This window comes from Chiloscyllium plagiosum, unplaced genomic scaffold (genome assembly GCF_037043375.1).
Source record: "Chiloscyllium plagiosum isolate Xiang-an unplaced genomic scaffold, Cpla_swu_hap1 HiC_scaffold_11, whole genome shotgun sequence".
Taxonomy (NCBI): domain Eukaryota; kingdom Metazoa; phylum Chordata; class Chondrichthyes; order Orectolobiformes; family Hemiscylliidae; genus Chiloscyllium; species Chiloscyllium plagiosum.
The window spans coordinates 92702365-92717295 of record NW_028270149.1 but is presented as its reverse complement, the minus strand read 5'-3'; the positions used below and the strand labels follow the sequence as shown (position 1 = coordinate 92717295).

At 45.7% G+C, this 14931-nt stretch overlaps 1 long non-coding RNA gene across 7 annotated transcripts in view; it reads right to left on the bottom strand.

Moving 5' to 3' along the window:
* Positions 1 to 10598: 10598 nt before the first annotated feature.
* LOC122547713 (uncharacterized) overlaps positions 10599 to 14931 on the bottom strand; it is a 46270-nt gene continuing 41937 nt past the window's right edge. For all 7 annotated transcript variants that reach the window (XR_015758708.1, XR_015758712.1, XR_015758709.1 and 4 more), the window contains one exon: positions 10599 to 14901. This is a non-coding gene — a long non-coding RNA (uncharacterized LOC122547713). The remainder of the gene's footprint in view (positions 14902 to 14931) is intronic.

The window sequence follows — 14931 nt, the reverse complement described above, 5'->3', positions numbered from 1 at the left end:
GAAACCTGATTGTTACTGCAGGATGATGAGGGATGCTGAGTGCATGCTTCAGGAGGCAGAACCATCACATTACCCCTGCCTATACACAGACAGTATCTCAGCAACGGCACTGGAACAAAAGGCAGTGAAGCTAAAGGAGGACTTAGATATAGTTCTTAAAGGTAAAGGCATCAAAGGGGATTGGAACACAGCAGGAACAGGAGACTGAGCTGGATGGTCAGCTGTTTCCCATTGAATGGTGGCGTAGGATTGAAAAGCCGAAAGCCCCCGTCCTGCCCCTATCTCCCAGGTCTGTATATAACCATGGAACCCGGGTAGGAAGAAGTAGGCAGGACAGGGACTCTCCAGGAGATTGCACTTCCACATCAGTTTTCAGTGAGGGATGGTTTGATGGACTTTGTTTAACATTTGTCTTTAATGCAAAGTTTGTAAATTTGGTTTTAAAACATGAACAAGTTTATTCCACGATAAATGAAACGAAAAGAAAAGAAACAAAATGATCTGAATATAAGTTTTAAAATTTCAAACGCCGTATAAAACAAAATCCCGACGACTCCCGGACAACATCACTTTCCAGTTACTCAAATTCCAGGGAGATACTCCCCCCCCCCCCCTGTCGGAACCTTTGGTTTGATTTAACTGCTTTTCAGTTCTCGTTCTATGAGCTGTGGAGTTTTCTTTTTTCCCCATTTCTCCGACCCAGACATGTTATCACAGCAACCTTCCCACCATCAAAATCATCATTACGCCATTATAGCAGTAAACCACCTGAATAACCAATTGAATATTTATAAACAAAGCCTATTATGGGCAAAGCAAACCATTACAAGTGGCAGAGTGGGAAAGGACGAAATCAAAGTAGAGTTGGGGGTGAGGGGTCAGCGCTGGAGATAAAGGGGTGCCCACCTCTATCTAAAGGCATCAAGAGCATTGATACACGCCACATGCTCCTTCTCCAAGGACATCCTGCTCTATAGCCTTTATCCTCAATCATAGAATAGAATCCCTACAGTGTGGAAGGAGAGCATTGGCCCATCAAATCCCACCGACCATCTGAAGAGCATCCCACCCAGAGCAATCCAGGGTAACACTGCATTTCCCACGGCTGATCCACTAGTCTACCCAATCCTCGACATTGGGCGATTTAACACGACTGATCCACCTAACCTGCACATCTTTAGTCTGTGGGAGGAAACCAGAGCACCTGGGAGGGGACCCACACTATCCTGGGGAGAATGTGGGAACTCCACACAGGCCGTTGACCAAGGCTGGACTCCAACATTGTACTTGATGTTGTGAAGCAGCTGTGCTACAATCAATTTAAATCAAAATAGATGGCCCCTGCTCAATGTCACATTGCTGTTTGTGGAGACTTACTGCCCAAAGAGACATCCCAAAGTTCAGAAAGTTGTAATATAAATTCAGTCAACTCCAGCCCAGTTAATATGATTAACAACCACAACATCAATACTCCAACAGTGTCATCGTGTACAAGGTCCAGTCCTGACTCTGATGAACAGTAACATCAGAATCAGAGTCCTGCAGTGATGTGTGAACTCTACCCCACACGGAGCAGGTGGATGACCACTTCCCTGTGTCCACTCACTGGGCTGTCAGTCGTGTTGAAGACTCAGCAAATCCCTTGTCACGCAGAGACGATCCTACCCAGTGTGAACGCGCTGGGGTCTCAGGGGACAGGATGAATAACTGAATCCTCTCTTCCACACTGACCATCTGAATGGCCTCTCCCCTGTGTGGGCTCGCTGGGGTCTCAGGGGGTGGGATGAATCACTGAATCCTCTCTCACACACTGATCATCTGAATGGCCTCTCTCCTGTGTGGGCTCAGTGGGGTCTCGGGGGGTGATGCATTTGAGTGAATCTCTCCCCACACAAACTTCCCCTGGGTTAGAAATCGTACATGATAGAATAGGTGTGGGTCCTTCTTGTAAAGTTATTCAAAATGGTCCTAATTTACTTTCAGAAACAAGTGAGAGAAAGGCACATTACTGAGGTCTTGCATTAGTCCAAAATTAGAAATTCAGGAGAACTGAAGGGAGAGCTGGTGTTGGGAGTTGTAGTAATGATATAGAGAAACTTTTTTTTTACGGAGAGAAAGTTCCACATGGGAAACTCAGCTTTAACATCACATCAACTGCAGAGTCGACAAATTCCACAGGTCCTGATCCTTATCGGTAATATGGAAAGGGAAAGCAGCATGCCTAGCACAGAGAAATCATTCCTATGCTCTGCATGCAGTTGAATATTTAACCGGTCATGTGATTTGCGAAGACACCAATGGGACGGGACCAGGGCTAGGGTATGTAAACGTGGGGACTGTGGGAAGGAATTCGCTTACCCCTCCCAGCAGGACACACACCGACACAGTCACACTGGGGAGAGGCCATTCACCTGCCCCACGTATGGGAAGGGATTTACTCAATCTTACAATCTGCTGAGGCACCAGAGAGGGCACAGAGGATATAGACCCTTCACCTGCTCCATGTGTGAGAAATAATTCATTCAAATCTCTCACCTGCAGAGACATCGGTGCATTCCCACTGGGGAGAGGCCATTCACCTGCTCAGTGTGTGGGAAAGGATACACTAGGTCCTCTGAAATGCTGAAACACCGAGCTCACTCTGGGGAAAGGCCATTCACTTTCTCACAGTGTGGGGAGACATTCACTCTCTCACAGTGTGGGGAGACATTCACTCAAATGCACTACCTGCAGTGACCCCAGAGAGCTCACTCTGGGGAAAGGCCATTCACTTGCTTTCGGAGTGACGGTCCTTCATCAGGAGCCCTCCACTATCACCTGATGAAGGAGCGTCGCTCCGAAAGCTAGTGTGCTTCCAATTAAACCTGTTGGACTATAACCTGGTGTTGTGTGATTTTTAACTTTGTACACGGAAAAGATGCTAACCCACAAAGCTCTAGTTAGGTCACAGTCAATCATTGCATCCAATTCTGGTCAACAGATTCCTGATCAGAAAGAGGAAGTTAAAATACCACAGAGGGGCCAGTTCCATAATTTGCTTCTCTTTCAGGACATGTGTATTCCACCATAACCCCAGACAGACGAATTTGCCCTTGCCAGACAAGACTGAGAGTCCTGGGCACAAGCCTGTTAAACTGCCTCCCGGTCCCATTATCTTACCTCCCCTCCATATGAGGATAGGTAAGTGAATCCCCCATTAACTGAAGGAAGAACCCTTCTGCCTTAATCTCTTCCCATCAACACATAAACATGAACAATACGATAATCAGTTTCTGTAATCCATCACATGTTATCACAGGACATCGCCATTCATAAAGCTTTGTAAGGTCATAATTACCTACTTTAAACTATCTGTTAACAATCACCCATGTGACTGATATGCCTTTGTCTAATTCCTATTAAATATACTGTCTCTGTGGGTAAGGCAGAGATTCAGGAAGAACAGCCTCTGCAAGTAGACACTCAGCTACTTTAGAGATGCTTTGAAACTCTCGCCGGCTGTCCAATAATAAAGCTAATGCTGTTGTGCAGAAAACTTGTGTCGTCTGGATTTGTGGAACAAAATAGACATCAACAATGAAGAATATGAGTGATCTTCAGAGTGTGGAGTACAGACTTACTGGAGTGGTTCACTGATGAAGAAAATGCTGTCACTGGATTGATTTGAAGAAATTGCTATTTTCTTTGAAGTGAAGATGTAGAATATATTTTTGATAGAGCTGTATAAGATTACAACAGACCTAGGTATAGCAGACAAAAATATCTGTATTCGATAGGTGATGGCATAAGAATTAAGATCAGATGTAAGGTTTTGAGAGCGGGAGTTGAAAAATGTGATGCTGGAAAAACAGCAGGCCAGGCAGCATCCGAGGAGCAGGAGAATCGATGTTTTGGGCATAAGCCCTTCTGCAGGAATGATACTAGTGCGCCAAGCGAGCTGAGATAAAAGGTAGGGGGAGGGGTGCTGGGAATACAATAGGTGGAAGGAGGTGAGGGTGACGGTGATAGGCCGGAGAGGGGGTGGGGGCGGAGAGGTCGGGAAGAAGATTGCAGGTCAAGAAGGCGGTGTTGAATCCGTGGGTTGGGACTGAGATAAGGTGAGGGGAGGGGAAATGAGGAAGCTGGAGAAATCTACATTCATCCCTCGTGGTTGGAGGATGCCTAGGCGGAAGATGAGGCGCTCTTCCTCCAGGCATTGTGTAGCCAGGGTGTGACAATGGAGGAGGCCAAGGAGCTGCATGTCATTGGCGGAGTGGAAGGGGGAGTTAAAGTGTTCCGCCATGGGGCGGTTGGGTTGGTTGGTGTGGGTGTCCCAGAGGTGTTCCCTGAAACGTTCTGCAAGTAGGTAGCCTGTCTCCCCAATGTAGAGGAGACCACATCGGGTGCAGCGGATACAGTCAATGATGTGTGTGAAGGTGCAGGTGAATTTGCAACAGATATAGAAGGATCCATTGGGGCCTTGGAGGGAGGTGTGGGTGCAAGTTTTGCACTTCTTGTGGTTGCAGGGGAAGGTGCCGGGAGTGGAGGTTGGGTTAGTGGGGGGTGTGGATCTGACGAGGGAGTCGCGGAGGGAGTGGTCTCTCCTGAATGCTGATAGGAGTGGAGAGGGAAATATATCCCAGGGTGGTGGGGTCTGTCTGGAAGTGGCAGAAATGACGAAGAGTGATACGATGTATCCGGAGGTTGGTGGGATGGAAGGTGAGGACCTGGTGGAGGGTTCTGTCCTGGTGACGATTGGAGGGGTGGGGTTCAAGGGCGGAGGAGCGGGAAGTGGAGGAGATGCAATGGAGAGCATCGTCGACCACATCAGAGGAGAAATTGCGGTCTTTGAAGAAGGAGGCAATTTGAGTTGTTCGGTATTCGAATTAGTCCTCCTGGGTGCAGATGGAGCGGAGATGAAGGAATTGGAAATATGTGATGGCGTTTTTACAGGGGACAGGGTGGGAGGGGGTGTAATCTAGGTGGGAGTCGGTCGGTTTATAGTAAATGTCCGTGTTGAGTCAGTTGTCCAAGATAGAAATGGAGAGGTCTAGGAAGGGGAGGGAAGAGTCTGAGACAGTGGAGGTGAATTTGAAGTCGGGGTGGAAGGTGTTAGTAAAGTGGATGAACTGTTCAACCTCCTCGTGGGAGCACGAGGTAGCGCCAATACAATCATCGATGTAGCAGAGGAAAAGGTGGGGGGTGGTGCCAGTGTAGCTGCGGAAGATGGACTGTTCCACATATCCGACAAAGAGGCAGGCAAAGCTGGGGCCCGTGCGGGTGCCCATGCCTACTCCTTTGGTTTGGAGGAAGTGGGAGGATTGGAAGGAGAAGTTGTTAAGAGTGAGGACCAGTTCAATCAGTCGAAGGAGGGTATCAGTGGAACGGTACTGGTTGGGTCGGCGGGAAAGGAAGAAGTGGAGGGCTTGAAGGCCTTCGTGATGGGGGTTGGAGGTGTATAACAACTAAATGTCCATGGTGAAGATAAGGCGTTGGGGGCCGGAGAAGCAAAAATCATGGAGGAGATGGAGGGCTTGGGTGGTGTCCCAAATGTAGGTGGGGAGTTTTTGGACTAAGGGGGACAGGACCATGTCGAGGTTTGCAGAGATGAGTTCAGTGGGGCAGAAGCAGGCTGAGACAATGGGTCGGCTGGGGCAGTCATGTTTGTGGATTTTGGGCAGGAGGTAGAAATGGGCGGTGCGGGGTTGTGGGACTATGAGGTTGGAGGCGGTGGATGGGAGATCTCCTGAGGTGATGAGGTTATGGATGGTCTGGGAGATGATAGTTTGGTGGTGGGAGGTGGTGGGGTCATGGTCAAGGCGGCAGTAGGAGGAGGTGTCCGTGAGCTGGCGTTTAGCCTCAGCGGTGTAAAGATCAGTGCGCCAAAGTACCACTGCGCCTCCCCAATCTCACCATCAAACCAACAAAAACCTCCACCCCCATCCGCTCCAACACCAAACTCACCATCAAACTGGCAAAAACGCCACCCCCACTTTGAGACAGTGGGAGATGAGCCAGTGTTTCTGCTGTCTGTATTGGCTGGAAATATGCAGAACACACTGCCTATTATGATGGTGCAGGCAGAGGAGAAGATGAATAATTGATAAAAACAATTATATCAGATCTGAGGGAAGTAAACTTGCAGAGTTTGGGGGAAGTATAGGGAGCGAGAATATGGGATTCTGCTACAGAGAGCCAGCTTGGATTTGATGGGCCTCTCTCTGTGCTATAATGCATTTTATTTGGACTTGCTTAACTTGCTCTGGTCACCGATTAAATTGTCATTGAGGTAAATCTGCTCAGTGTTCCTACTCAGACTAATACAGTCTGTCCTTCCACAGCAAGAGATAATGTTTACTGTTTTATACTGGGTTCGGGTGTGGGGGAGGGGAGGGGGGTGTGACGGTGTGTATAACAGTCTGCCAGCATTTATCTGAAATGGCAAAACACCAGTGCAGCCATACTAGGGACCGACTCTGGAAATGTGGGGAATGCCAGAAGGGAATTCTTTACCCATCCCACCTGGAAACTGGCCAAACCAGTCAGACTGGGGAGAAGCTGTTCCCCTGCTCTGTGTGTGTGTGGTGGTGGTGGTGGGGTGTGGGGGGGGGGGGGGGGGGGGGGGGTGGTGGGAAGGGATTCACTCAGGCATCCATCCTGCTGAGACACCAGTCAATTTAGTCATAACCACAAGTTGAAGGATTTTTTTCTCTTGTTCACACCAAGTAATGAACAATGGTTTTGGCAGTTCATAAAGTTTTGCACATAGAGAACTTAGTTTTGGAAATGTTCACAACATCGTTGAACATGCAGATTCACACTGGGTAGAGACTTTTATTTTCCTAAATTCATTGCAAGAGTTGGATGTTGATGGGCTATTGACATCCATCTCTGAACCATGTATTCTGGGGTTTGTTTCTGATGCCTTGTTATCTATTGTTGATAAAAACAGTTTCAATTAGCTTTCTGTTAAATGTATGGCAATCAAGTCAATCCCATAACTCTCAGGCAGATTAGTTTCTTTTGAAGGGCTCTCCATCTCCCCAACCTCCTCCATCCTCACCCCCAACAGTACAATAATCTCACAGAGTCTCTTTGTGACTGAATGAGACAATCTGATCAGCTGCTTCTTTCCATACTCCTATGTCGGGTTGGATCTTAAACTCCCCTTGCTGCAGTTGTGATCCTGCATCATTGTACAGAGTTGCTCGTATTTCATGTCTTGGCCTTTCAGTGTTCATGATACTGCATGTAGCTTCTTGTGTATGGGGCCGACAGTGTAAGAGTTTAGCTTTTTCCTTCCACCAACAGCAGTAAAATTGTACTCCAACAAAACTTACAGTAAAAGTAGCATGAATACCTAAACATGAGGTGTCAACCTGATGAAGTTCCCAAAGAGGACTACTTGTGTTCCAAACAGCATAAGCAGCAAGTGATAGACAGAGTGAAGCAATCCGGGAAACAACAGAACAGATCGAAGATCTGCAGTCCAGCCATGGACTGTTGTCAATGAAGTCAGAGCACAGCTTGAGTTCTGAGGACAGTTCTCTTCAAGATATTAACCAACAAGAATGTCAGACTGGATTAATTATCATAAAACTCAAGTCAGTTTGATATTCATATATTTACAATCAGTGTTCAATTCACCAAATGTAGCTGAAGGTAAAGATAATCTTCAAGTGATTGTAACAGTGGAGACATCTGAATACTTGATCAGCAAATTAAAGCCTGTTGTGTTGAGATAGTAATAATTTTAAAGATATTTTTAAAAAGTAAGGTGACTTGAGTATAATGGAAGAAGTTGATTGGTGGGTAGCTGATAACCTTGTTTTAATCTGAAGTTAATTTAGGATTAGTGAACAAATAAACACATGGTAGGGAATCCCAGCCCCATGGAGTGCACATCCAGTTCCATGTGGGAAATCCAGGACACTTCTTGTCTGAGCGACAACCACAAGAACACGGAGGTGACACGGGAAATGTCAGCAACACTAGTTTGACATTAGCTAAAGTACTGCACACATTTCTGATCCCCACATTCCAGGGTTGATGTGATCACACCAGAGAGGGTACAGAGGAGATTGATCAGAATGTTTCTCCGATTGGAAATTTCTGCTCTGAGGAAAAGTTGGATAGGCTGGGGATGATTTCCGAGGGGGATGAGCTGAGATTTAATTGAAGTGATAAAATGCTGAGGAATCCAGATCGAGTAGATAGGGGGGAGCTATTCATTAACAGAGAGGTCAGAAACTGGAGTTTTTAGATTGAAACTAATTCTCAGAAAGAAGGGGAGGGGAGACTTCATTTCACTCAGAGATGGTGAGTCACTGATGGGGTGGCAGAGGCAGTAACCAGCATCACATTAGGACAAAAGGTTATGGATGTAACTGAGATGCTGGAACATGCAGGGCTGCGGACTAAAGTCTGCAGAATGGGATCAATGTGATGTTTTTGACATTTCTCCAGCATATTAAACTCAAGTCGAATTTGAGAATTTATGAGCATCATCAGACTTGATATCCAAATGTCGGAATAAATTTATCAGAAAGTTACAGCACAGATTGCGGCCACTTGGCCCATCCTGCATGTGTTGGTTGTAATAGAACTATCCAGGCTTTACAGCATTCTGTACTCACCATTGACAGCAACAATTTCAGACTGTGAACTCTGCCCTCTATGTTCTTATTATCTGTTTTTCAATGTATTTCTTTGACAGCTGCACACCTTGTTTCCTAGTTTCAATCCCAGCCTGAACTCTATTCCATGTGGCCTTGAGGGACTACCATTTCTGCTGTTTAATCTCTCCTGCCTTCCCCTGTGTGACAGACTGTCTGTTTGTCCTTGTCTCACCCCCACCTTGCTCACAACCTGTTAAATTTCTGATGGTTCCCAGACCTCTGTGACTTCACTGTGTTCCCTGGGTCAATGGCACGAGTTTTGAATTCTCTTCATCCAGAGATAATTGGAAATCTTTCTGGTTGCAGTTTCCCCCAGATTTTATTTTTAAAAACAGACCATTTGTATCAGAGTCAAATATTCGTGAGACATCATCCACAATTCCGAGCATTTGGATGTAATCTGTGACCCTCCCACAGATGTGCAGGTTTGCTCTATTGGCTGTGCTAACATGGCCTGTAGTGTGCAGGTTTAGCGGGTTGGGTTAGCCATGGTAAATGAGAGGTAATAGAGGTAGGGTGGGAGAGCAGGTCATTGCAGGCTTGATGGACCGAAAAGCCTCTTTCTGCACCTAAGGGATTCTGTGATTCTAACTAGTTGTGATTGTCGTCACGTTTTCCTCATGCCAGGTTCATTCAGCTCAGGTACACACGCTGCCTTTGTGTTTCTGTGGGTGCTCACTCACTCCTTTCCTTCTGTTTTACATCAATTTGTACGTGAGGGTGAGAATGAATTTTTAAATACAAATACTCCAATCGAAACCCGCACAGGTCAGGACCTGTTTCTGCTGCTGGCATCACTCACAAGGAACAGGAAAATAAAGGTTCAGTCACAAATCTTATAGGAACACAGAGGTTATAATCACCAGGAAAGTCTAAACAGCTTAAAACTCTTTTCTCAAGAGGAGGCTGAGAGACAACCTGGTACAAGTAGGAAGCTTTGTGCCTGTGTTTTCAGAGATTTGTGGTTGAAATAATTGAGATGGAAGCATGTTTTATTGCCCCAGGTCATCAAAGGTGCTATCTAAACGTGCATCTTTCTTTCTGTCTGTCTGAGTTAACAATCAGATGGACAGGTCAATGTCTGAGTGTCTTACCAAATCCCTGATTGAATGTCTCCCCCACAAACTCAGGTGCCTCACCACTCACTGGGTCACAGAGAAACTCTGCCGTTACAATGAGTACGGTCTTTGCTGTCACCGCTCCTCGTGCTTCCGCCTAATCCCCACTTCTCTTCATTAAATCCCAGCTTCCTCTAGCCCACCCACATGGGCATGTTGAAGAGCATGACAGGAGATTGGATTGAAACCGAGAGTTCAATAGCCAGAATGAAAGAGGAAGGAGGAAATAAACCGGGGTTTGTGGACCCCAGGGGATACAGACTCCAGGCTGAGTCCTTTGTGGGCATTCCCACAGTAATACGAGACAGCATTCCACGATGAGAGTTAAACCTGGGTGGCAGGAGAGGCACACTGAACATTAGTAGGTTTAGCTCAAACACTGAAGTTTGCTCAGTCTTTAACAGTGTGTTAGACATGGATGTGAAGTGAGCAGCGAGGGGAAATGTTGACACAAGCTGCAGATGGACAACTTTCACTGGAAGAGGAGGCGGCCATTCAGCCCCTCAACCCTGCTCTGCCATTAAAAACTATCTAAACTCATCAATAAACTCCTCTGCATCAGACAAGATGAATATTGAAAAACTAACCACCTGCAAATGCTGGGAAATCAGAAATAAAAAAAGAAATTTTCAGCAGGTCTGGCAGCATCTGTGGAGAGTGAACCTTTCGAGTCCAGTGACCAGTCAGGTGACCAGCTGCAGCTGACCATTCTGCCTTTTCTGTAACACTCCCTGCAACAGGTTCTGGTGCGAGAGGAATGAGACTATCAATAACAACTGAGAAAAAAGGAGGACGTGCTCAATCAGAATAAAACACATTTTGGTTTTTCACTTTTAATTCAACTGCAAAAATTATTCATTATCATTACATAAATAATAGGCCAGAAATCAACTCTTCATGTCATTGGGTCTGGGAAACTGTTAATTCTAACCTGGTCCAGCAGACATGTGAATCCGGACCCTGAATAATGGGGTTGACCCTGGACCATCTTCTAGGCAGTCAGAATGAATGACAAATGCTGCCCCAGCAAGTGATGCCATGATCCCATGAACAAACAAAATAAATCCAATCACTGTGGTTACTTGTGAACTCACCGGTGTTTCATCAAGCTGGATATCTGAATGAACTGCTTCCCACACTCAGAGCAGGTGAATGGTCTCTCCCAGTGTGTATTCGCTAAAGTACAGTGAGGCTGGATGGTGTCCTGAACCCAGTCACACAGTGAAAGCAACTGAATGGTCTCGCACTGGTCTTCTGTGACCGGGAGAGATGATATTCACCATCCCAGGGTACACTGGGTAAAGATACCTCCAAAAGGGATCTAGTGAGAGTAGACCAGGAGAAACTGCTCTCTTTCATGAAAGAATCAATAATGAGGAGGCACCGATGTAAAGGGATTGACAAAAGAAGCACATATAACATGATACAAAGTGTTTTCATGCAGAGAAGGTTTATGGTCAGGAATGCACTGCCAAAGAGTACAATGGGAGCCAGGTATAATGAAGAGAATAGAATCGAACAGAACAGTTATTGGAATAGGACAAATGGGAAGGTTTATGGGGTAAAGGTAGAAGAATAGCATTCGGTGAGGTGATCAGCCTCCTTTTGTGCAGTAACAATTCTGTGGACATTTAATTCTGAGCCCTCTAGGGAAATATCAGGGCAGGGTTTGTAAAGAGGTCAGATTGAATGAGGGTCTCTGAACAAAAGCGAGTCGCAGATACAGAGAGGTTTTAGGATAGATTGAATCAAATGTCACCAATTTGCACGGCCACCAACAATACAGCAGTTACAAATGGGATTCAATGAGAGAGTGGAATAAGAGCAGCAACTAAATCTTAAACATTTATGCAGCTAAAGGGATGCTGGGTAAAGATACCGCTTAGTGCTTATTTCATTCAAGACGTATCAGCCAGGGTGCATATCATCCTATATCTATCCTATTGAGCTCTTGAAGAATTTTGTTCATTTCAAGTGTTTCATATTTTAGTCCTCCAGATAGCTTCATGCTCCTCAATCTCTCCTGACAGGACAAAGCTGTTGATAGAATTCAATTCACTGGGGCGGGTTACTGACTGCTTCATGGATTGGAATTGGCAACTGAGACTGTAAGGTTACTGTATTAACTATCTTCAATTGTATTGCCAGATTGCCAGACACATGCGGGGCTTTAAGAAAAATAACAACTTACGGGCATTGAGTGTCAGAGCACCTACTGTTGTGTGGGCATCCTGTTTAGATACAATCTATTGATAATTGTTAGAATCGACTTATACCGACTCCATAGAAGTGGTCAGAGTATTATAACGGTCATCGAAGCTGGTAACACATTTCCCATGGGTTAAAATTCGTATATAGAGTAGGAACGAGTTTGGCTAGTAAAGTCCAGTTATTCAAAATCATCCTAATTGACTTTCAGAAACAAGTGAGAGAAAGCCACATTATTGCATTAGTCCAAATTTAGAATTTCAGGAGAACTAAAGGGAGAGCTGGTGTTGGGAGCTGTAGTAATGAAGGAGATAAATTTGTTTTACAGAGAGAGTTCACAGATGGGAAACTCAGCTTTAACATCACATTTAACGCACCCAATTCCGGAGGTCCCGAACATTATACGTAATATGGAAGGGGAAAACAGCATTCCCAGCCCAGAGAAACCATTCGTGTTGTGCATGTGGTTGAGGATTTAACTGGTCATGTGATTTGGGAAGACATCAATGTGATAGGACCAGGGTAAGGTTGTGTAAATGTGGGGATTGTGGGAAGGAATTCACTTACCCCTCCCATCGGGACACTCACTGACACAGTCACACTGGGAAGAGGCTGGTCACCGACCCCATGTATGGGAAGGGATTTATTCACTCTTGTAATCTGCTGAGGCACCAGAGAGGGCACAGAGGATTTAGACTCTTCACCTGCTCCATGTGTTTGAAATGATTCATTCAAATCTCTCTACTGCAGAGACATCAGTGCGTTCCCACCGGGGAGAGGCCATTCACCTGCTCCATGTGTCGGAAAGGATTCACCCAGTCTTCTGATCTGCTGAGACCCCAGTGAGCCCACTCTGGGGAAAGGCCATTCAGATGCTCAGTGTGTGAAAAGGGTTTCAGTGATTCATCCCTCCTGCTGATACACCAGAGGGTTCACACTGGATAGGAGTTGTTTACCTCTCAGTGTGACAAGGGATTTGCTGCATCTTCAATATGACTGAGACCAGTCAGTGCACACAGGGAAGTGGTCATCCCTCTGCTCCGTGTGGGGTAGAGTTCACACATCACTGCAGGACTCTGATTCTGCAGTTACTGTTCATCAGAGTCAGGACTGGACCTTGTACATGATGACACTGTTGGAATATTGATATTGTTGTTGGTGTTAACCACATTAAACGGGCTGGAGTTGACTGAATTTATATTGCCACTTTCTGAACCTCAGGATGTCTCTCTGAGCACAAGGCCACACAAACAGCAATGTGACAAAGAGCAGGGAAAATCTGTTTTGATTTAAATTGGGATTGAAGCATCTCTGCTTCAAAGCACCAGGTACAAGGTCGGAGGCCAGCCTTGGAGGCCTGTGTGGAGTTTCCACATTCTCATTCTCCCCACAATTGGGAGGAAACCAAAGGACCCACACTCAGTCAAAAGATGAGGTTAGGTGGATCAGTCGTGCTACACTGCCCATGGTGTCCAGGAATGTGCAGACTAGATGGATCAGCCATGGGAAATGCAGTGTTACAGGGATGGAATGCAGTGGGTGGGATGTTCTTCAGATGGTCGGTGGGATTTGATGGGCCAATGCTCTCCTTCCACACTGTAGGGATTTTATTCTATGATTGAGGATAAACGCTACACAGCAGGGTGTCCTCGGAGAAGGAGCATGTGGTGTGTATCAATGCTCTCGATGCCTTTAGATAGAGGTGGGCACTGCCGGGGCTATTTGCTTTATCTCTGTCGCTGCCACCTCCCTACAGCTCTACCTTGATTTAGTCCCTTCTCACTTTGTCACTTGTAATGGTTTGCTTTGCCTGTAAGGGGTCTTGTTTGGAAATATTCAATTAGTTACACGGGTGGCTTACTGCTGGTAACCAAAAGCAAAATGGTGTAATGATGATGTTGATGGTGGGAAGTTTGCACAGCTCTGTGTGAGATAACATTTCTGAGTCGGAGAAATGGGGGGAAAAAGAACGCTTCACAGCTCACAGAACGAGAACTGAAAAGCAGTTAAATCTAACCAATGGTTCAGTCAGGGAGGGAATATTTCCCTGGAATTTGAGTAACTGGGAAGTGATGGTGTCCGGGAATAGACAGGATTTTGTTTTTACAGGGCGTTTGAAATTTTAACAACTGTTATATTCAGATCGTTTCGATTCTTTTACTTTTATTCTGGCATAAACTTTAACACAAGGTTTGCAAATTTATTTTTTTTTAATTTAAAAGACAAATATTAAATAAAATCCATCAAACCTTCCCTCATTGAAAACTGTTGTGGAAGTGCAATCTCCTGGAGAATCCCTGCCCTGCCTACTGCTTCCTACCTGGGCTCAATGGCTATATACATACCTGGAGATAGCAGCAGGAGGAGACCATTCAGCCTTTCAATCCTGCTCCACCATTCAATGGGAAACAGCTGACCATCCAGCTCAGTCTCCTGTTCCTGCTGTGTTCCAATCCCCTTAGATATAGTTCTTCGAGGTAAATTCATCGAAGTCCTCCTTTGGTTTCACTGCCTTTTGTTTCAGTGACGTTGCGGTGTTACTGTGTGGGTGTAGGCAGGGTTAATGTGATGGTGCTGCCTCCTGAAGGATGCACTCAGCATCCCTCATCATCCTGCAGTAACATCAACTGGGTTTTAGCAACTAGAGATAGAAACCATTTCCAGGATATGGGCATCACTGGCTCAGCCAGCATTTATACTCCATCTCTAGTTACCCTTGAGAAGATGGTAGTGAGCTGCTGTCTTGAACCATTCACAGTCCATTTGGTGCAGATAGACCGACAATGCTGGGAGGGAGAGTGTTGCAGGATTTTGGCCGAGTGATTCTCTATCTTTGCTTCTTCAAATTCTGGTTAACTTTATCATGATCTGCACGTGATGTTGAGATTTCAGTCTGCAAAGCTTCACCATCTAGCACCCTGTATAAAGGAATATGTACAGGTTAGAAA